General features: G+C 36.0%; 1 protein-coding gene across 4 annotated transcripts in view; it reads left to right on the forward strand.

Annotated features, from left to right (window-relative positions):
- Positions 1–22542, forward strand: part of SLCO5A1 (solute carrier organic anion transporter family member 5A1) — a 411786-nt gene that overhangs the window by 21357 nt on the left and 367887 nt on the right. For 2 of the 4 annotated variants that reach the window (XM_074207458.1, XM_074207462.1), the window contains exon 2: positions 8093–8205. The exons of the other annotated variants lie outside the window; for them this stretch is intronic. The gene's annotated coding sequence lies outside the window, so the exon portion shown is untranslated. The remainder of the gene's footprint in view (positions 1–8092; positions 8206–22542) is intronic. 4 annotated transcript variants of the gene reach the window in all.

Raw genomic sequence — 22542 nt, forward strand, 5'->3', positions numbered from 1 at the left:
AGAAATGGAACTGCTCTGAGGGTGAGGTGCAAGAACTGCTATTCTCAAGATTCTAGAGTTCAGGCTCCTGGTCATCTGCTGGGGAGTGATGAAGGAAGGTATGGTGGTCAAGGTGGGAGGTTGCTTTGACTTGCTACCCTGACCTGACTCCTTCAGTCATACCTCAGGATTCCTCAATACTTCAATTCTACAGAATTGTCTGACTCTGGGGCATTTGTATTTGGAATGTTTAAATATTTAATATATAATTTAATTGAACTGAGGTTTAAGTCTTCCATTGCGATTTGAAGGTTACTTACTATTTAGACTGTAATTTCTTTGAGGATTTGAATAATGTTCTGCGTGGAAATGAGAGTTTGGTTTAGTAATTACAAGCCTGCAACTCCTCCCTTCACACCCTGGGTTCTTCATTTTACCATTTCAACGTTCTTCACTCCCTCCCTGCATCTGTGCTCAAGATCCAGGGACTCTTCCACATGGAATTCCATCTCTTGATTTCTCCCTGACTGTTCCCCTTTTCTGGATTGCTCTCTCTCCTTCCAAAAGTCAACTCAAAACTCCCCTTCTCCAAGAAACTTTTCAGAGGTCCTCTCACTGCTCATTTTTTCCCCTGAGATCAACTTTCATTATACTGAACATATTTTGTGTGTGCAGTTTTTAAAAATCTGTTAGTTTTCTCTTTCCTTAGAGTGTAAGCTTCTTGAAAGCAAGTGTTTTGCCTTTCTTTGTATCCCTAGCTCTTTAGCAAAATGCCTTTCATATAGCAAGCCCTCAGAAAATGCTTATTGTCTGGTTGTTATTGCCTGGTACAGTGGTAATAAAGATGAGTGTGGAATTAGAGTTCAACTCTTGGTTCAAATCCCACATCTGATGCTTATTATGTTGGTGACCATAAACATATTCTATATCCTCAGAGTCTTGATTTTTTTTATGAATTGGGGGATAACAAAATTAAGTTGCTCTGAGTACCAAATGAGATCATATAATATATCCATATAACCAAATATATATATATAATGCTTTTTAAGCCTTGAAATTATTTAATAATTTAATCACCATAATATTATATAATAATAATAATTATAACATTACATTTAAATAAATTTATGTTACATACATATTGTAGAAATAGTTATGTTTATTACAACTATAACAGTAGAGGCAGCTAGGTGGCGCAGTGGATAGAGCACTGGCACTGGAGTCAGGAGTACCTGAGTTCAAATCCTGTCTCAAACACTTAATAATTACCTAGCTGCCACTTGATACCATTGCCTTGCAAAAAAACCTAAACAAAACAACTGTAACAGTAATCACATTTAATTTTCATGTTGTATTAACTGCTATATTATGTTAGAAATTATGCTTGGATGAAAGGGATTTAAAGACAGATATAGCTATATAAAAAGATTTGGTAATTGCTTAGATTTGTGGGGTGAGAGGAATGGAATAAGAGGTACTAAGTATAAATGACTTTTTCCAGAAGTTTAGCTAAGAAGGAGAGAAAAGAGATAGAAAGACAGCTGGAAGCGATAGTAGAATAATATGAGGGTTTTTTTTAAGGTGTGATCAAGAGTAAAATATAGAGAAATTAGCCTTGTCAAGAAAAGGGCTATCTTTTCATCAGAGACTAGATTAATGGAGGAGATCATTGGGGAATATGAAATGAGAAAAGAGAGGACAAACAGTCCTCCCCCCAATGGTAAAGTATGAGAGGTTCTCCACTGAAGTGGGGTAGGGAGTCTAAGTGATTTGGCTAGGGGTGATGAGAAAATAAGTGAAATTTAAATCTCTGTCATCTGACTGATTCTGTATTTTTTCTACACATCTCTCAGACCACTCTGAACCTTCTAAAAAACTCACCCTTAACCCTCTCTCAATTGCTAAAAAGGGCTTTTAAAAGGCCTATGCTGTAAAGAAAAAAAACAAGCTAGTAGTATAATAATGCATGTCTAAGGGTTTATAGATAATATTTTATCTCACACAATATTTTGAATTACTTCTCATTCAGTTAATCTCCAGAATATTCATTCATTTCCTTCTGAGATGTAGTAAATTCTTTCTATTATAACCTGCTCAAAGTGTTTACTAGTACTCTTTAATTACACAAAAGGTATTTTGAGTTACTCATTCTTATTCAGAGTACTTTTAATATTCATTTGCTCCATTGGTAGGCCAAGCCTATTATAATGATCCACATTTAACTTTTTCTTTTGTTGTTCAATTATTACAGTCTGCTGTTTTGGTTTTCAACTCTTTGTGATGCTGTTGGGGTTTTCTAGGCTAAGATACTAGAGTGGTTTGCCATTTCCTTTTCTGAGGCAAACTGAGGCAAATAGGGTTTAATGACTTGCCTAGGGTCACACAACTAGTAAGTGTCAGAGTCTAGATTTGAAGTCAGGAAGATGACTTCAGGCACAGCCCTGTATTCACTCTGCCACCTAGCCACCCCAAACTCACTTTACTGTATAACTGAATGCTTAAAATGAGACAATGGGAGCTGTTTCATTGTAACAATAGACAAGCATTTTTTAAAGACTTTTTTTTTTGCTCTAGGCACTTAGGTAAGTATTGGGGATATAAAAATACAAAGAATGAAATATTCCTTGCTTTTTATCTGAAAATAACAAATACCAGGAGAGAAATAGTTAAATCAGAAAAAGCAAGAGTTAGGTAAAGGGCACCTCCCTGGTAAAAATTAGCTTTATAATTTTTTTTTACTATTTGTTGCATATCAGAAAGTGAATCAGTACATACAAAACCATGTATAGAATAAAAAACCCATATATAGAGATATAGATATATTTATATATCTATATATAAAGTTTATTCTTTCTTTTTCTGAAACAGGTGGCATAGTAGATAGAGGTCCTGGCCTGAAGTCAGACTCATCTTCCTAAATTCAAATCTGGACTCAGCCATTTACTAACTGCATAATCCTGAGCAAGTCTCTTAACCTTGTTTGCTTCAGTTTCTTCATCTGTTAAATGAGCTGGCGAAGGAAATGGCAGACTACTCCAGTATCTTTGTCAAGAAAATCCCAAATGGAGTCATGAAGAGTTATATACTACTGAAGATTAAACCAGAAGCAACATTGGCTCACATTCATTAAATACTTTTAAAGAGCAAGACTTAGCACTAGCTATAGTGGATAAAAAGGCACTCACTAAAAGGGAAATAGTCCATGCCTTCAAGGAATATATATTTTATTGGGAAGATGAAACATTTAAAAAGAAAAGTAAATATTTGCAAGTAATTATGAAAGGATATTTACAAGTAATGGATGGAGGGGAAGAGAAGAGAACAGTGATCTTTGAGTCATAAGTATTGAGTTCAAATGTAGACCAGTCATGAGACCATGGACAAGCCTCTTTTTTTTCTCTTTGCTTCATTTCCTGGATTTGTAAAGTGAGAGGTTGGGGTAAATTCCCTCCTAGCTTAAGTTCTAGATGGTCTTGTGAATTGATTGGAGGTGGTAAGGTGTATGAAGGGATTAGAATAATCTTTGTGTAAGAAGGAAGGGAGGGAATGAATATTTATTAAGTCTTACTTAGTACTAGCTATGTCTGGTCAGCTAAATGACTCAGAGGATACTGAGATAGGAAGAATCAGTCTGAGTCATTGCTGTGTGACTCTAGGCAAGCTACTTAACTCTATTTGCCTAAATTTCTTCATCTATAATATGAGCTAGAGAAGGAAATGATAAATTACTCCAGCATCTTTCCTAGCCGCCCCCCCAAACCAACTAAAACAACAACCAAAAGACCAAACGCAAATAGGGTTCATATAGTCAGACATAATTGAACACTTAACAATTATGTTATTTGACTCCCTCAACATCCCTAGAAGACAGGTACTATTATTAACATCATCATTTTATAATTGAAGAAACTGAGGAACACAGAGATTAAGTGACTTTCCTAAGATCATTCAGCTAATAAATGTCTGAGACTGGTTTTGAACTCTGTTTCTGCATTCAGTGGAAGTTTGTTCAATAATTGCCAGCATGCAACCTTCCACATCCACAACCTAGCCTATTCTTACCTTTATAGTCTTATTACTCTTTACCCCTTTCCATGTAGGATAGGATTCAGGGATTCTCCTGCTTCTACTTGATGTTCCTTGCATATGGAATTCCATCTCCTGACATCTCACTGATAGTCCCTCAAGCCTGATTTACTCTCTCCTTCCAAATATCAGCTAAAATCTCCCCATCTCTAAGGGTCTTTTCAGAGGGTTCCTCCCTGCTCATTTCTCCCCTGGAGATCACTTTTCATGCATTGAATATATTTTTTTAGGTTTTTTTTTAATTAAAGATTTTATTTATTTTGAGTTTTACAATTTCCCCCCTAATCTTACTACCCTCCCCACCCCCACAGAAAGCAATTTGTCAGTCTTTATATTGCTTCCATGTTATACATTGATCCAAATTGAGAGTGATGAGAGAGAAATCATATCATTAAGGAAGAAACATAAAGTAGAGGAGATAGCAAGATCAGACAATAAGATATCAGTTTTTTTTCTAAATTAAAGGAAATAGTCCTTGGACTTTGTTCAAACTCCACAGTTGTTTCTCTGGATACAGATAGTATTCTCCATTGCAGACAATCCCAAATTGTCCCTAATTGTTGCACCAATGAAATGAATGAGTCCATCAAGGTTGATCATTGCCCCCCCCATGTTGCTGTTAGGTACACTGAATATATTTTGTGTGTGCAATTTTTTTGTTCTTTCTTTCATTACAGTCTAAGCTCCTTGAAAGCAAGACTAGTGTCCCTTGTGTCTTTAACTCTTTAGCAGAAAGTGACATAGTAAGCCCTTAATAAATGCTTTTTATCTTCTTGTTCCTTCCCATATGGTGAAAATAATGATGATTGTGGAATTAGAGTCCAACTATGGGTTCAGATCCTATATTTCATGATTAATAACTTCATGACTAAAGGTGATTATAGGCAAATCATTTAACCTCTGGCTCTAGGAACAACCCTATCCCTGCAGTTGTTATGAAGAGTGATTATAATTGTAAATCTCTGGGACAATCTGTGCAAAAAAAAAATGATGGTAGGAGATGGATTGACATTTATGAGAGTCAGAATGTACTACTTTTTTTGTTGTTTTGGTCTTTACCCATGTACATATGACCTATCAGTCATCTCTAAATAGTTGACTCCATGGAAGTTGAAATACTCTGACATTCTTTTTCTTTTCTTTTCTTTTCTTTTTTTTTTAGGTTTTTGCAAGGCAATGGGGTTAAGTGGCTTGCCCAAGGCCACACAGCTAGGTAATTATTAAGTGTCTGAGATCAGATTTGAACCCAGGTACTCCTGACTCCAAGGCCGGTGCTTTATCCACTACACCACCTAGCAGCCCCTTATACTCTGATATTCTTGTGAGGTTTGCTGTTCTTGCATATATGTAAGTTGTAAATTTTGTTTGTTTGGACTGTTAAAATTCAAAACTTAAAATGCTTGTGCAAATATAAAAAAAGAAGAAAGAGAAAGTACTATGGGTTTAATTACCTAGTTTATGCTGACCATTTCTTTTTCTGGATAAAGGAATTAGATATGAACAGATGGTATTCCTGTCTTGTATTTCTGGGATAGTTAAGGGACAAGGTTAGATTCAATTCACTTTGTTCTGAACTCTCTGGGTTTTGTGAATAAGAATCCTTAATAAGTGTTTCTTGACAAGACTAGAGAAGCAGGTTTGAAGGAAAACTGATTGTCAGCAATCTTTTCTTTTCCTTTTTTAATGTAAATATTTTGTTTTCCAATTGTATACAATAGTAGCTTCCACCAATCATTTTTTGCAAGGTTTTGAATTTTACAATTTACCCCCCTCCTCCCAACAGAAAGCAATCCGATAATCTTTTTTTTTTTTTGTAAGGCAATGGGGTTAAGCAATTTGCCCAAGGCCACACAGCTAGGTAATTATTAAGTGTCTGAAGTTGGATTTGAACTCAGGTCCTCCTGACTCCAGGACTGGTGCTCCACCCACTGCACCACTGCTATCTGATAGTCTTTATATTTGTTTCCATGATATGCATATATCAAAATTGAATGCATTGAAAGGAAAAAATATGTCCTTAAAGAAAATATATTAGACATATATATATATGATATATAAGACAACTTTTTTTTTTAAGAATTGAAGATAATAGTCTTTAAATTCATTTGAACTCCACAGTTCTTTCCCTAGACACAGATGATATTCTCCAGCACAGGTCCCCTAAAATTGTCCCTGATTATTGCACTGATAGAATGAGCAAGTCCATCAGCTTGATTATCCCCATATTATTGTTAGGGTATACAATTTTCTTCTGATTACAGCAGTCTTTTCAATAGCAGTTATTTCTTCATAGTGAAACAGGTTACAAAGATTTATCTTCTTTTTCTTAAAAACTTATCACGGGTTTGGGATTGTATTACAAACTGATGATGGTTCAAGCATAGTTTATCTTTTTTTTATCCCATTAACTTTAATTAAGAAAGTCATTTAATATTCCCCTCCAAACAACTTTCAAATAATACCTCAAGATACATTCTGAAGGGGAAGAAGTTTCAAAAGTACAAGGTGAAAAAATTTTCAGCCCAAGACTTAGTGGTCAACAGGAAAGGTCTGGTTTTTTTTAACCCATCCCTTTCTATGGTTTTTTTGGTATTTTATTTTTTCAAATTACATGTAAAGATAGTTTTCAACATTCACTATTTAAAAAAAAATTTTTACAACATTTATTCTTTGTAAGATTTTGAGTTCCCCATTTTTCTGTCTTCTTCCATCCCTTCCCTCCCTCCTTCCCAAGGCAGCAAGTAATCTGATATAGGTTATATATGTTCAATTGTTAATACATATTTCCATATGTCAAGTTGTGAAAGAAGCATCAGAGCAAAAGGGGAAAACCATGAGAAAGAAAAATAAATAAAAAATGAAAATAGTTTGCTTTAGTGTGCATTCAGACCCATAATTCTTTTTTCTGGATGTGGATAGTATTTTCCAACACAAGTCATTTGGAATTATTTTTTATCACTATATTGTTGGGAAGTGTTAAGTCTATCATAGTTGTTCATCTCACAATATTGCTGTTGCTGTGTACAATGTTCTGGTTCTGTCCAGGGCAAGCAATGCCTGGAAAGTCAGCAGCAGACCTGGGGTTGAGGGACTGAACAGCAGACTGGGCTTCTGGAGCTCTCAGCTCACAGGCAGTAAGGAAGTTGAACAACTGGTCAGAAGGTGATTACAAGTATCCCTTTGCTGGCATTGGATGTTGCATTACCCATGCGTAGATACTGATTGCTGTCCTAGGTTACAGTCCCAGGATAAAGAGGAGCACTAGCACACTAGAGCTTATGGTTGCCAGGGATTGAGGACCCTGCTCACAGTTCCATGGTAGAAAAGAATACTTTTGGTTGCTCACAGATCAGTTCAAAAGTCAGGAGAATAGTAAACGCTTCTCTCCTTAGATCATGATACCTGGAAAGAGCTTGCTCTGCAAACAGCTGCATAAAAAACCTAAAGCTTTGAACAGTTCTCCTTCCTCCCAGGACCAGAGCCTAAGTTCAAGAAAGAGACTGGAAAAATGAGCAAACAACAAAAAGGAATCTGACCATAGAAAGTTACTATCATGACAGGGAAGATCAAAACACAAACTCAGAAGACAACGAAGTCAAAACTGCTATATCCAAAGACTCAAAGAAAAATATGAATTGGTCTCAGGTCAAAAAAATAATTTAAAAACTGGAAGAACTCAAAAAGGATTTTAAAAATCAAGTAAGAGAGAGGGAAAATTGGGGAAAGAAATGATAGTGCTACAATTAGTCAATCTTTCTCCTGCTCAATGGCCATAATGAAGGAAATCTTACCACCTCTTGATGTAGCCTTGACATAGCCTATTCCATTTTTGGATAACTCTTAACTGTTAAGAGAGTTTTCCCTCATGTGAAACCTAAATTTTCTTCTTTTCAACTTCCACCCATTGCTCTTAGTTGAGTCTCCTGGAACTGTTCAAAACATGTATAATAATCTTTCTAACATATAACAATCCTTTAAGTATTTGAAGATAGATATCATGTACTTCATTGAGTCTTCTTTTCTCCAGGTTGGACATCTCCAGTTCTGTCAATCAATCTTCACATGACATGAACTCAAGGATCTTCACTATTTTGAACATCCTCCTTTGGATTCTCTACATCAGATCATAACTTTTGAGCAGTAAGCTAGAGATCATCCAGTCTAGTAGTGGAATGGTCCATCAAGAGGCTATGGAATTACTCCAAAAGACCTTGAACAATTCCAAGTGGTGTGTGACACACTATTTGGAAGATGGGAAGAAAAGTGAAAAATAAGTTTTGCAATAGCTAGTTCCTTTATCTGTTTACCCATTATCCTTTAATTGTCCTCTATTTTGATTCTCTTGTTGATATTCCCAACCTACTGTTTTGGATCTGTAGAGTTCTTAAAAACTAACTTATGATTGGGTATTCTTAGTATATATCATTGGAAAAAGTCTTCCCCTCATTTTTTTTTTTTGCAAGGCAATGGGGTTAAGCAGCTTGCCCAAGGCCACACAGCTAGGTAATTATTAAGTGTCTGAGGCTGGATTTGAACTCAGGTACTCCTGACTCCAGGGCCAGTGCTCTATCCATTGCGCCACCTAGCTGCTCTCATTTTTAACATACCTTCCCTTATCCCCAATATCACTTTGTGGCAGGAAAGTCTCTGTGCTTCAACATTGGCTGATGAGTAAGAGCCCCTCTCCTCTCTCCTCATTTTGCTTTGGGTTGGAGTATGAGTTAGACATAATCCAGAAAAGCAAATATATATATATATATATATATATATATATATATATATGATATATATATATATATACATGTGTGCATATATGAATGTATATTTATGCATGTATATATATACATATATATGTGTGTATATATATATATATATATATATATATATATATATTATATGTATCCAGAAGCAGATAAACATATATAGAGTGTTTATGTTGCTGAAAAGCATTTTACTGAAAGGAATATGCAAAAAAATTTTTCTTGTATAAAGAGAAAACTGAGGCCCAGAGGGATTAATTTATCTGGGTTCACGTTGGAGGAGGAAATGTTACTGTAGGCCCCAGTAACCTAAATCTCATATGAAGGAGGAACTAGGATTATTCTTCAGTTTCTGAATTCCATGAGAAGATAATTATTAATGAGATATTGAAAGTTCCTATGGATTTTGAGTACTCATTTGTGGACTTGTTCCTACTCTTAGCTTTGTGACTGACAAGAGAGGAAGTAGGAGGATTTATTACTTTTTTCTTTAATGTGTTATCTCTATTTAATGGTTACAAATACTGATTATCTGATACATTGATAATGGGCATCCTGGCTCCTGTGTAAAATATTATCTTTTTAAGTTAAAAATCTGGACACAAGGTCTGACAATGAATATTTTGAGGACATTTTCTTCAGGAGGAAAATGAAACATAATATATTTAGGGATATGATTGTTCTACCAATAAGAGTTTTCCTCAAGATAAAAATATAAATAAATGGGAAACAATTTGGTTTTTTGCAAGTATTATAAGTTGTAGGAATTGGTGCATTTGATTTGAGCAATCCTAGCTGTTCACTTATTCAATAATTTCAACTTTGCCTATTCTTAAAAGGGAGGAAAAAGAAGAGCAATATCAAGCTCTCTGACTTGAAATAAAATTGCTATCCTTAGTTTGCCCTTGTAGTGTTCAGCAGCAGTGCCTTATCGATCAGAATTAGGAAGTTAATAAGGTTTGGGCTAATTAATCAGATGGGTAGGGACTGGAACTGCCCTGCAAGGCTTAATCAAGTCATCAAACTCTCAAGCCATGAAGAAGGTAATTAAAGGAAAAGGATGCCTGTTATATAGTAACAGGAATCTAGGAGAGGACAAGAAAAAGATAGAGAACCTCCATTTTCTTTTGTACACTTTTCTGATATAAATCAGACCAAAATGACCAAAGTGCAGTGTTTAGTTTCCTATTGGAGGATTAAGTTGAATGAATTTATAAATCACATCCCTGGGTAATTTGCTTGCCCCAGACTTTCACTGATGAACCTGTGCTTATTTATAATAGATTTATTCTTCCCATGGCTTTTGGAAGACTGGTCCTTTAATGTAAACAATAGCAGTCCCCTACTGTTTCAGGAGTTTAGATTTATAATCAACAAACGTTTTTATCATGAACTGCCAGTTACCTATTAAGGTCCTGCTCAGTGTAAGATAATGGTGTTTGAGGCTATGCAGTGTGCCTGTTTCATCTTACAAAATCCTGAAAAATTATTCCTTAAGGAAATGAATAATTGGTGTTTCTTATACAGCTGAACATCTGTTTTCTTGGGGGCTTATTCTTTTAAAATATCTCCCTGCTGATATTATGATACTATTAATACCTGAGGGCAGCGAGGTGGCTCAGTGGATAAAGGACCAAGTCTAGTGTAGGAAGACTCATCTTCCTGAGTTCAAATCTGGCCTTATTCACTTACTAGCTGTATGACCCCCCAGGTTTCCCTTAACCCTCTTTGCCCATAGTTCCTTATCTGTGAAATGAGAGGGAGAAGGAAATGGAAAACTAAACATACTTTAGTATCTTTGTCAGGAAACCCCAAAGGGAATCATGAAGAGTCAGGCATGACTAAAAATGACTGAGTAACAAAAAAAAAAATAGATAGACATGCTTTCCTATTTGTCTCACCCACCTTCATCTTTTTCTTCCATTTTTCTCTTTCTTTCCTCTACTCTGTTAGGGTGAGGCAGGAATTGAATAGGAAAACAATTGGATTCCTTGAAGAGGCTGGACTGTATGAAATTAGGCCTAACCATGGGGAAACTGGGGTTTATAGTAATTTGTTCCATTGTGGTTTGGTATAACTGTGGGTTTTGTTTTGTTTGACATTTAATTTTTTTTATTTTTCTCAATTCCATGTAAACCCCAAATTTTTAATATTCTTTTAAAAAAAAATTGTGTTCCAACATTCAAAGGGTAAGGGGGTGGACTTTTTCTGCATTAAAACTTTTGATTGATAAAAAAATAAAAACATTGTGTTCCAAATTCTCTCCCTTCCCTTCCCCCTTCTTGAGAAGGCAAGCAGTTTTAAAGGATTATACATATGCAGTCATGTAGAAACATTTTGATATTAGACACGTTGCAAAATTCAGACCAAGAATAACAAAGTTTTTAAAAGAGTGTGTTTCTATCTATATTCAGATGCCATCAGTTCTTTTTTTTTCTGAAAGGGAATAACATTTTTAATCATAACATTGGAATAGTCTTGTATCATATTGCTGAGAATAGCTAAGTAATTCACAGTAGTTCTTTGTACTAATGGTTGTAAGTGAGTGAATCACTTCTATATATCTGTGGGATGTCTTTGTGATGCTTCTGTATTCTTTTTTCCTTTATTGGGGAAAATAACTTCATTCCCTTAGTCAGTATACAAAATGAAGACAAAATAGTTTTGAGAGGGAGAACACAAGATGCTACTGGAATCAAGAAGGACTTCAGATGGAAGGTGGTGCTCAGGCTAAATGCCAGGCTGAATGACTGTGATTACCAAGAGATGGGTGATATTAGATGCATAATGGACCAGAGATGGGAGATGGAATATCTGTGTACATGGAGTGACTAATAGTGACTAGGTCTTCCAGTAATAAGATAACTAGAAAGGTAGAAAGGGGCCAGGATTATCTCATTAGAGGTTAGAAGCAGTTAGTGGTTAAAGTACTGGACCTAGAATCAAAAAGACCTGTGTTCAAAAATCAGCCTTAGACATTTCCTAGATGTGTGACCTAGAGCAAGTCACTTAACCTGTCTGCCTCAGTTTTCTCAACAATAAACTAAGAATAATAATAGCATCTCCCTACAGATTTATTATAAAGATCCAATGAGAAAATGAATCCGGTAGATCATAGTAGATTCCTCAAAAATGCATATTTCCCTTCTCTTCTCCCCACTCTCCTCTGGTGTGGATTTATCCAATCAGATTAATTCTGCATTCCTACCTACTAAAAACTCTACACCCTTTATTAATATTTTATTTTCATTGAATCCTAGTTCCATGACATTGTAATGTGTTGGCTCTTCATGAAAACAGGCAGGCTTAGATATTAATACAGTATAGGGGTGGCTAGGTGGCGCAGTGCATAGAGCACCGGCCCTGGAGTCAGGAGTACCCGAGTTCAAATCTGACCTCACACACTTAATAATGACCTAGCTGTGTGGCCTTGGGCAAGCCACTTAACCCCACTGCCTTGCAAAATAACTAAAAAAAATGAAATAGATATTAATACAGTATTTTACTCTTTTCCTTGGTTGTTGTTGAGTTGTTTCTGACTCAAAACCCATTTGGGATTTTCTTGGTAGAGATACAGTAGTTTGTCATTTTCTTTTTTATTTCATTTTATTGATGAGGAAACTGAGGCAAACAGTGTTAAGCTGGGTCACACAGCTAGTAAGTGTTTGAGACCAGATTTGAACTCGTCATTGAGTCTTCCTGACTCTAGACCTAGCATTCTATTTACAGCACCACTGGACTACCCCATACTCAAAAGAATAAACAACAGATAATAGAGCATCTACTTTATGACTATATTGTAGCTTTTCCTAGACTCAGACTATTCTTATATAGTATATGAGAATTAGGTGTACTGGAGCTAGTTCATACCAGGCTCGAAAGAACCAAATTGTTAATTTTCGGGAAGATCATTTACATCTCAGAAATCTCAATTGCTACAAATTGTCATATGATTTATTATTTTCTTGATTGTACTGACTTAAGAAAGGGATGGAGAAAATGTAAATGTAAAGAATTCAAGCTAAACTTAAAATCATAGGAGGTGGATGTTAACCATTTATCAGCACCCACTGATGGGAATGCATCATATGTAGGAGTTGTAGGAAGGATATAGTTCAATTATTTTTCTCCATTATGCCAACTCGTCTTGTAAGCTGGCAAAGGATTCTGGGAAATACAGCATAGTTTCTAACTGAATCCAGTAGACATAATCAGTAGAGCAGGGATTCAGAAACTCTGGATTTGGGACTTGGGACCCAATTATAGACAGATACTCTGAATGTTGTTGCTTTTCTATATGGTGTCCATTGTTGGCATGGACCTCCAACTGAAGGTCTCTGGCTGGCTATTCATGGAGCAGCAGGAGTAGACTCAAAGGCAGATCTTGGCAAGGAGAAACTACTGATATTTCACCTTAAGCATCTCACCTTTGGTTCAAGATTTTTATCTCATCTGCTTCTGACCCTTAGGGAACTTGGTGTGATACATAACAGAAAGACCATTATGTTTGGAACCCAGCAACCTAGATTCATGTCCCAACACTGCCACTTTTTAATCTTTGTAACCTTGGGCTCAGTTTCTTATCTGTAAAAATGAGGAGATTGGACTAGATGATCTCTAAGGTGTCCTACTGAGCTCTAAATCTATGATCTTTTGTTTTCTAGTTTTCTACCTTATAGATAGGATGGATCTGAGCAGTAGATCTCTGCTCCTTAAACTGGGTCTGAATTTTTAACCCTAGATTATATTATGCAAATTGAAAGAAAAAATAGAACTGGAAGTCATATTGACTATAGAAGACCAGACAAGAGAAAAAAATTGAAAATAAACCAAATATCTTAATGATAAGGACTAAATGATGAATGATTAAAAATATTAGGATTTTTTAAAGAAATTTGTGATTTTCATTAAAGAAAAATGTGATTTCATCAGTATGGATGAGGAATTCTCTATAATAAAGGGTTTGGCACCTGTTCTACAATTCACAAGACTTCTGGGATACTGAGAAGTTGAATGCTTTCCCCAGGCACACAGGGCTAGTATGTGTCAGAGGCAAACTCAAACTCTAAGGACAACTGTACAACTACCCCAAAGTAGTTGACTCTGTCATCTTACTATACATTTCTGTGTACTTAACTGCATTGAAAATAGTTCGTTTAAATGTAAATTATTACTAAACAAGTTTTGCTGATGGTATTGATTCTTAATCTTAATCTTTTAATGCAATATTTGAAAATTACTGACTTCTGAAAATTTACTCCAGGAGCCTGTCAATGGAGATCATGAAATGAATAATTGGGTACAATTTCCTATAAGTAGTGTAGACTTACAAACACTGTTGAAAGAACACCTACCTACTGACAAAACATTTACCTCAAATAGCAGAAGCCTGGAAAAAAAATTCTGTTTCCTTGGGAGCAATGAGGTTTCTGCAATATTTATGACATTCTAATCCATATCCCATTTGCACATAATGGATCTTTGGATTTTTACCCTGGTTGTATTTATATAGTGAAGAATTTTTAAAAGCACCAGGCTCAGCTTTAAAAAATCCCCACACAATGGAGAACAGAACTGGAAAACACTAAAACTGCCAGTTATTTGATTGAAAGGAGATTTATGGTGTCCTTTGAGGTTGGAAACTCATGGAGGAAGGTCCACCATCTGGTACCACTCTCCCTTTCCAACCTTCCTTTTTCCTAGACAATCTTTCTTCCAACATGTACCTCTCCTCCACCCAATGCTTCTGAAGTACTTTCTGACTCTCTCAAAAACTCTGCAGCCTCAAAATCCCAGACCATTTGAGCAGGACAGGAGGCAAGAAATGATTCTGTACCTTTAGCTAGAAAGTCTGTGCACCAAGGGAACCAGGATATTTTTTTCCAGTGATGAAAAGGAGCAAAGAAAAAGAATACTAAAGATCTTCCATAAGTATATACTTATCCACTTCCAACCTCTCATTGAAGCTCTTTAATCTAGTTCATTCCATATTTATGAACCATCATATAGTCTTTGAAAAAAAGGAGAGAATAGATTTAGTGACTACTAGAGGCTCTTCCATCTTTAAAACTGATCCTGTGAACTTGTCAAGTGAGACAAAGCTTCCTACCCTCTCCACTTCTTTTTTGTTTTGTTTTGGTTTTTTTTGCAAGGCAATGAGGTTAAGTGACTTGCCCAAGGTCACAAAACTAGGTAATTAGTAAGTGTCTGAGGTTGGATTCGAACTCAGGTCCTCCTGACTCCAGGGCCAGTGCTCTATCCACACTCCACCTAGCTGCCCCCTCTCCACTTCTAAATAGGTATTAATTAGTATGAAGTTTTTCCTTATATGAAGCTTAATTTTTCCCCTTTGTGCTCTGCCCTCTCCTTTGCTCCCACTACTTTCCATGTCTTTCCTTCCCTTCTTTGTCTGTTTGTCTGTGATAGAATTTAAATTGATGACAGGAACTTTTTCTATTTAAACTTTATAGTTCCACTATAATAGCATTCTCAACCACTGTTTTTTAAGAGAGAGAGAGAGAGAGAGAAAGAGAGAGAGAGAGAGTGTGTGTGTTAATTTAAGGTAGTGGGGTTAAGTGACTTGCCCAAGGTCACATAGCTAGGTCATTATTAAGTGTGTGAGGTCAGATTTGAACTCGGGTACTCCTGACTCCACGGCCAGTGCTCTATCGACTATGCCACCTAGCTGCCCCTCAATCTCTGTTAAATTGAATTTTTTTAAAAATTGAATTATAATTTAGTGGCTGTTTTATAAATTTCTAAGACTGAACAATGTGAATGATATGTACTTTGTATGATTTCTCAGATGACTTTAAATTGATTCAAATAGCCTTGGCCTGAATTAAAAAATAATGCAATAGTAATTTAGCACCCACCATCCCCCATCAATACAGCCTTATCCTCACCCTCCACTACACACACACACACACACACACACACACACACACACACACACACACACACACCCCAGGAGAAAACTTGCCTAGAATATTTACTTTCAGAATAATTATTTGAAAGGTTTCCTGGATGATGTATCCTATTTAGATATTTTCATGACTCTGTGATCTCAGTGTGGGTGTTCCCTGAGACCATACCCCCATCTTTACTTTCTTATTCTGTATGGTCCTTGTCTATGTTCTTCTATAGGTCTAGAAAGTATCCATGGATACCAATGGACCAGGTGAATTGTTCATCAACTATAATTTAATGTTTACTCACTCTTACATGATTCCTTTTCCAGTGAGACATGTCTGTTTAAATTTCTCATATTTCTTCTTCTGAACAATTCTTTTTTCTTCATTGGTAATATACTGAACCAACAAATACCTAACTTGGAACTTCAAATTTTTGTAATTTGGGGTGTTCCATGATTTGCAGTCATATAGTATCACCAAAGGAATGTTGATGTTGAACAAGGTGGATTCTTGCTTCAGGGAAAAGCTTGAAGTCATTAAAACCTGACACATTTTCCCAAAGGAAATTCAATTTAATATGTTGCCTTCCTATTTAATTCCATGGCAGTTTCTTGTTCATTCACTGTCTAGGATAACAACATGGGTAAACCAGTTCTATTAGTTGTTAAGTCAACTGTATATCATAGATGGATTAAAAAACACTCTTCATCCATTTTTCTTTTCTTGTGTGTATAGCTGAATCAAATTCTCTTAAATAATTAAGGATCTCATCTAGAAGGTAAGTAAAACATTATGACTTTAGACAAATCACTTAAACTTTCTTGAATTCTAGTTTCTTTTGCAAAATGAAGGGGTTGGAATAGATGATTAGTCTGTGATGTCTCTTCCAAAGTCTCCAAAAGGTATGAAATGGATGATATGCTTCTGTAATCCCAGGCTATTTAGTATTTACTAGGTATCATCTTTGGTTAGCAAACATTTAAAACTTGAACTTTGAAAGTGAAAAATTTCTCTATCTATTGATGTATATTTTCCCAATTTTCCTTGGAAAAGAATTAGAAATTCTAATTAGGGTTTTACACTAAACATTACTGCTAAGTAGCAGTGTTGAACAGTATCTCTAAGTTTGTGTTCACACTGCAAATATTCAGAGTTGATAAATCACAAGAGTGCACCTTCCAAATTTGGAAAGCATTAGTTATACAGAATTAGCAATGACTATATATCCTCTGGGTTAGTGGTCTTTCTTTAGCATTCTCATTTGTCAGCAGTGCAATGGTGCTGGAAAAAAATATAATGATAAAAGTAAGCAATAGTAATTGGAACTTATGGATTAATCAAAGAGAATATCAGGAAGAAACCATAAATTTAGAATCCCATCGTAATTGCTTGAAGTTTACAATGTCCTTCCCTGAAGAAGATGAATGAAATCTGAAAGAGAACCGACATCTCTTCATTAGCGATGGATTTATTAAAGAGTCCTTGCCTTTTGTATATGCCATATTTATGAGAAGATATTTGGAGTTAAAAAATTAAATAGTAAAAGATGATGAGAAGTTGTGTGGTATAATTCAAAGAATACCAAACTAGGAAGTAAGAATAGATTTGGACTGAGTACCTTTCTCTGATGGTTTCTAGTAGACAAATCACCTAACCTCTCTTTCTCTCAGTTTCTTCATCTGTAGAATGGGAATAATATTTACACTATCATGGTGAAGAAAGTACTTTATTTATTTTGAATTTTACAATTTCTCCCCTAATTTTGCTTCCCTCCCACCCCCACAAAAGGCAGTCTGTATACTGTTTCCACAGTATACATAAGAAAGTACTTTATAGGGGTGGCTAGGTGCAGTGGATAGAGCACTGGTCGGAGTCAGGAGTACCTGGGTTGGAATGCAGTCTCAGACACTTAATAATGACCTAGCTGTGAGGCCTTGGGCGAGCCACTTAACCCCATTTGCCTTGCAAAAACTAAAAAAAAAGTATGCACTTTATACAGCTAAAAAAAAGACAATATGGATGTGAGATCTTAATATTTAAGGACCCATATTCCTTTGTGTAAAATAGATTAAAAATATTTGTTCCTTATGTGTTAAAAGCATATAATTTCAGTAGTGATGCATATAATTACTCTTATTTATTTATGTTTTTTTGTTTGTTTTTGAGGTTTTTTCAAGGCAAATGGGGTTAAATGGCTCGCCCAAGGCCACACAGCTAGGTCATTATTAAGTGTCTGAGGTCAGATTTGAATTCAGGTACTCCTGACTCCAGGGCTGGTGCTCTCTCCACTGCTCAACCTAGCTGCCCCTAATTACTCTTATTTAAATTCTGATATATAAAGAAATGATCAAATTCTCCTTTGAGTTTCAAAGTCATTTTTAAATCTTAAATAGTATTTCATTTTTTTCCAGTTAAATATATAGTTTTCAACATTCATTTTTGCACAATTTTCTTCCTCCTTCCCCTCTTTCTCTTCTCCCCAAGACAGCAATCAATCTGATATAGATTGTACATGCATAATCATGTTAAACTTATCAGAGTCATTTATTAAAATGTTTTGTATGCCATTAGGCTCCTTTCAAGTGGCAAAGTACCTGGTGCTGATTCTTTTCCAGTTGAGATCTACAAGGTGGGAGTCTATTGCTCATCCAAAAGCTGACTGAAATTTTATAGGTTATATAGCATGAAGAGGCTATCCCCCAAGAGTTCAAGGATGCCTCCACTGTCCATCTTTATAAAGGTAAAGGGAATAGATTGTCCTATGACAAAACCAGGGATATTTCTTTTAGTCATTGATGTTAAAATTATTGCCAGGTGGCAGCTAGGTGGCGCAGTGGATAGAGCACTGGCCAGAGCACCGGCCTTGGAGTCAGGAGTACATGAGTTCAAATCTGGCCTCAGACACTTAATAATGACCTAGCTGTGTGGCCTTGGGCGAGCCACTTAACCCCATTGCCTTGAAAAATCTAAAAAAAAAAAAAGATTTTTGCCAGACTCCTTTTCAGTAGATTGATCCTTCATCTGGAAGATGTTCATCTCCCTGAGAGCCAGTGTAGCTTCAGAAATGGTTGAGGAACAGCCGATATGGTATTTGCTGCCCAACAACTCCAGGAAAAAAATGACAGGAATGGAATAGAGGTCTATAACCAACATTTGTAGATCTGGACCAAGCTCTTTGATACCATCAGTCGTGAGGGTCTACAGAAAATTATGTCAAAATTTGGTTGCTCTGAGAAGTTAATCAGTTTTGTATGTCATTTCCACGATGGCAGGTATACCTGGGTTCTGGATAGTATATGATGCTCTAGAGATTTCCCAGTCACTAATGAAGTGAAACAAGTCTATGTCCTTGCTCCTATGTTGTTTAGCATGATGTTTTTATGTTATCAAATACCTTCACTGAGGATGAACATGGCATCAAGGTCAGCTACTGCACTGATGACAACTTATTCAACTTGAAAAAGGCTACAAGCCAAGACCACAGTGGAGGGAGTGTTGGTCCATGATTTTCTGTTTGCAGATAATTGTTCACTCAATACAGCCTTTTAAGCTGAGATGCAATGAAGTATGAATTGTTTCTCTGCTGCTTGTGCTAATTTTGGCCTAAGAATTAACATCAAGAAAACACAAGTGCTCCAATAGCCAGCACCACACCATCCAAATGCAGAAACATTTGGCAGTGTCCTTTCCAAGGAGGTACATATTGACAATGAGGTTGGCACATGCATTACCAGAGCTAGCTCAATGTTTGGGAGGCTCCAAAAGAAAGTGTGAGAGAAAAGAGGTATTAGACTGACCAACTACTAAACTGAAGGTCTTCAGAGCTGTTGTTCTGACCTTATTGCTATGTATCTGTGGAAGCTGTGCAGTCTACCAGTGCCATGTCAGTAAACTGAGTTGCTTCTATTTAGATTGAAGATCACATGGCAAAAGAACCAGACAGTGAGGGCCAACATTATTATAGAGAGCAGCTATGATGGATTGGGCACCTTGTTAGAATGCCAGATGTAGGCTTGCCAAAAAAAAAGGCTATTTTATGGAGAACTCACATAGGGCAAGTACTCACAAGGGGGTCAGAAGGAGTGATACTGGGAAACCCTGAAGGTCTCTCTCTTATGAACTTTAGAATTGATGGTATAGCATGCTCAGCATGGCATGTTCTCATCAGAGAGGGGGTTACACTCTGTGAGGAAGGCAGAATGGAAGCAGCTCAAAGGAAATGTGACATATGTAAGTTTAGAGTAACAACACCGGGTATTCACATGGACTATTTGTGCCCACCGTATGGCAGAGCATTCTGAGCTCATATTGGTCTGATCAGTCACAATTGGACACATTGTAATTTGTCTCAAACATAGTGATGACATTTTAGTCTTCAATAACAAGGACAAGAACGAATCAACCAATCAGCACCAACATTGTGCTATGATCAGCTATGATGGGCTCAGCTTCTCTCAGTAATCAAAAATGATTCTAAAAGACTTGTGATGACAAATATCATCCACACCAGACAAGGAACCATGGAGTCATTCTATGTTCACTTTTTAATACTTCTTTTATGGTTTTTTTCTTTTTCATGTTTTTTCCCTTTCATTCTGATTCTTCTTTTCCCAACTAATATGGAAATTTGTTAAACATGATTGTAAAGGTACAACCTTTATTGGATTACTCATTGCCATGGGAAGAGGAGAGGGAAGATACTCAAAAACTTAAAAAAAGATTAATGTTGGAAACTATCTTTGCATATAATTGGAAAAAATAAAATAAAGGTAAAAAAGTCATTTTTTTTTTTCTGGAGGAAGAAGGATAGAATATGTGCTAGATATTTAAGTACATAGTAATGTGAGGAAGAAGCAAACATTAGTAATTGAGAAACCTGGGAAAGACTCCATAGGAAAGTTGTATATGCCAATAAATCTATTAATTCTCTTTTTAAAATTTTATTTTTAAACTGGATGTAAATACCACTATATATATATATATATATATATATATATATATCAGAATGTAAATAAAAGATTGCATTTGAAGTCATGAAACTCTGTTTGACTGCCTTTTGCTTTTTTAAAAAAAAGAGTACTAAATTGATAAATTCTACATATTACTTTCAAAACTATCCTGCTTATCCATGGTTCCCTTCAAACTTTTCTGTTCTCTAATATGCATTTTAAAAAATGTTTACTTTTCATTTTGAATCTAAGCAACAAAAAACATTTGTATTCATAAAATACCATAAAGAGGAGACTCTATGTGAAATTATGAATCTATTTCTCAGCACTTGGTTTAAAAAAAGTATATGATACATTCTGAATGTTATATTCAAATCTGGCCTGCTTATCTGTGCTTTCCTTTGATCTTCCTACTATATTCTTCTCTTTATTTTCTTTGGCACTTTTTTTATTTTAAGCACCACTGTTGCTATCCCTCACCTTCATAAATCCCTCTCTGTCATTAAAAGATGGAAAGAAAAAAGAAAAAACCCTTCTCATAATAACTAAGCATAGTCAAGCAAAATGAAGCTATATGCTGACCATACCCCCAAATATGACTCTTTCTGTCCTTTGTCAAGTCCATCAACTTTCTGTTAGGGTTACTATGCTTCCTTTCAGATCCCCAGGAAATGTAGTTAGTATTTTGATGGGTAGAACATTGACCTTGGAGTCAGGAGGACCTGAATTCAAATCCAGCCTCAGACACTTGATACTTAGTAGCTGTGTGAACTTGGGCAAGTCACTTAATTTTGTTTGCCTCAGATCCAAGGCCATCTCCAGTCATCCTGAATCATATCTGGCTATTGGACCCAGATGGCTCCAGAGAAGAAAGTGAGGCTGGTGACTTAGCAGAGCAGTCCCTCCCTCAAATCCAAATATGTGTTTGTTATGACATCACTGCCTTGCTTTCTGATGTCATGTTCTTCAAGAACTAAGGACAAAAAAAATCATTGATCTAAATTCTGAGGTCTTTCCATTTTTTATAAATCACATTTTTGCTATGTACAAATTATTCTCCTGGTTTTCCTCCCTTCACTCTGTCTATACTATCCAACATTCTCTGATATTATTCTTTGATATCTTTGATTCTATTTTTCTCTTTTCTTCTTTTCTTCTTTTTTTAGAATTGTGAAGATTTTATTTATTTTGAGTTTTACAATTTTTCCCCTATTCTTACTTCCCCTCTCCCCATCCCCCATAGAAGGCAATCTGCCAGTCATTACATTGTTTCCATGGCATACATTGATACAAATTTAATGTGATGAGAGAGAAATCACATCCTTAAGGAAGAAGCAAAGTATAAGAGATAGCAAGATCAGACAATAAGATATCAGTTTTTTCCTAAATTAAAGCTAATCCTTGGTCTTTGTTCAAACTCCACAGTTCTTTCTCTGAATGCAGATGGTATTCTCCATTGCAGAGAGCCCCAAATTGTCCCTGATTGTTGCACTGATGGAATGACCAAGTCCATCAAGGTCGATCATCACCCCCATGTAGCTGTTAGGGTGTATAATATTCTTCTGCTTCTGCTTATCTCACTCAGCATCAGTTCATGCAAATCCCTCCAGGCTTCCCTGAATTCCCATCCCTCCTGTTTTTTAATAGAACAATAGTGTTCCAAGACATACATCTACCACAGTTTGCTAAACCATTCCCCGAATGAAGGACATTTACTTGATTTCCAATTTTTTGCCACCACAAGCAGGGCATTTTATGGGTATTTTTATACAAGTGATGTTTTTACCCTTTCTTTTTCATTATCTCTTCAGGGTATAGGGCCCAATAGTAGTATTGCTGGATAAAAGGGTATGC

The sequence above is a fragment of the Macrotis lagotis genome, chromosome X (assembly GCF_037893015.1).
Source record: "Macrotis lagotis isolate mMagLag1 chromosome X, bilby.v1.9.chrom.fasta, whole genome shotgun sequence".
Lineage (NCBI taxonomy): Eukaryota > Metazoa > Chordata > Mammalia > Peramelemorphia > Peramelidae > Macrotis > Macrotis lagotis.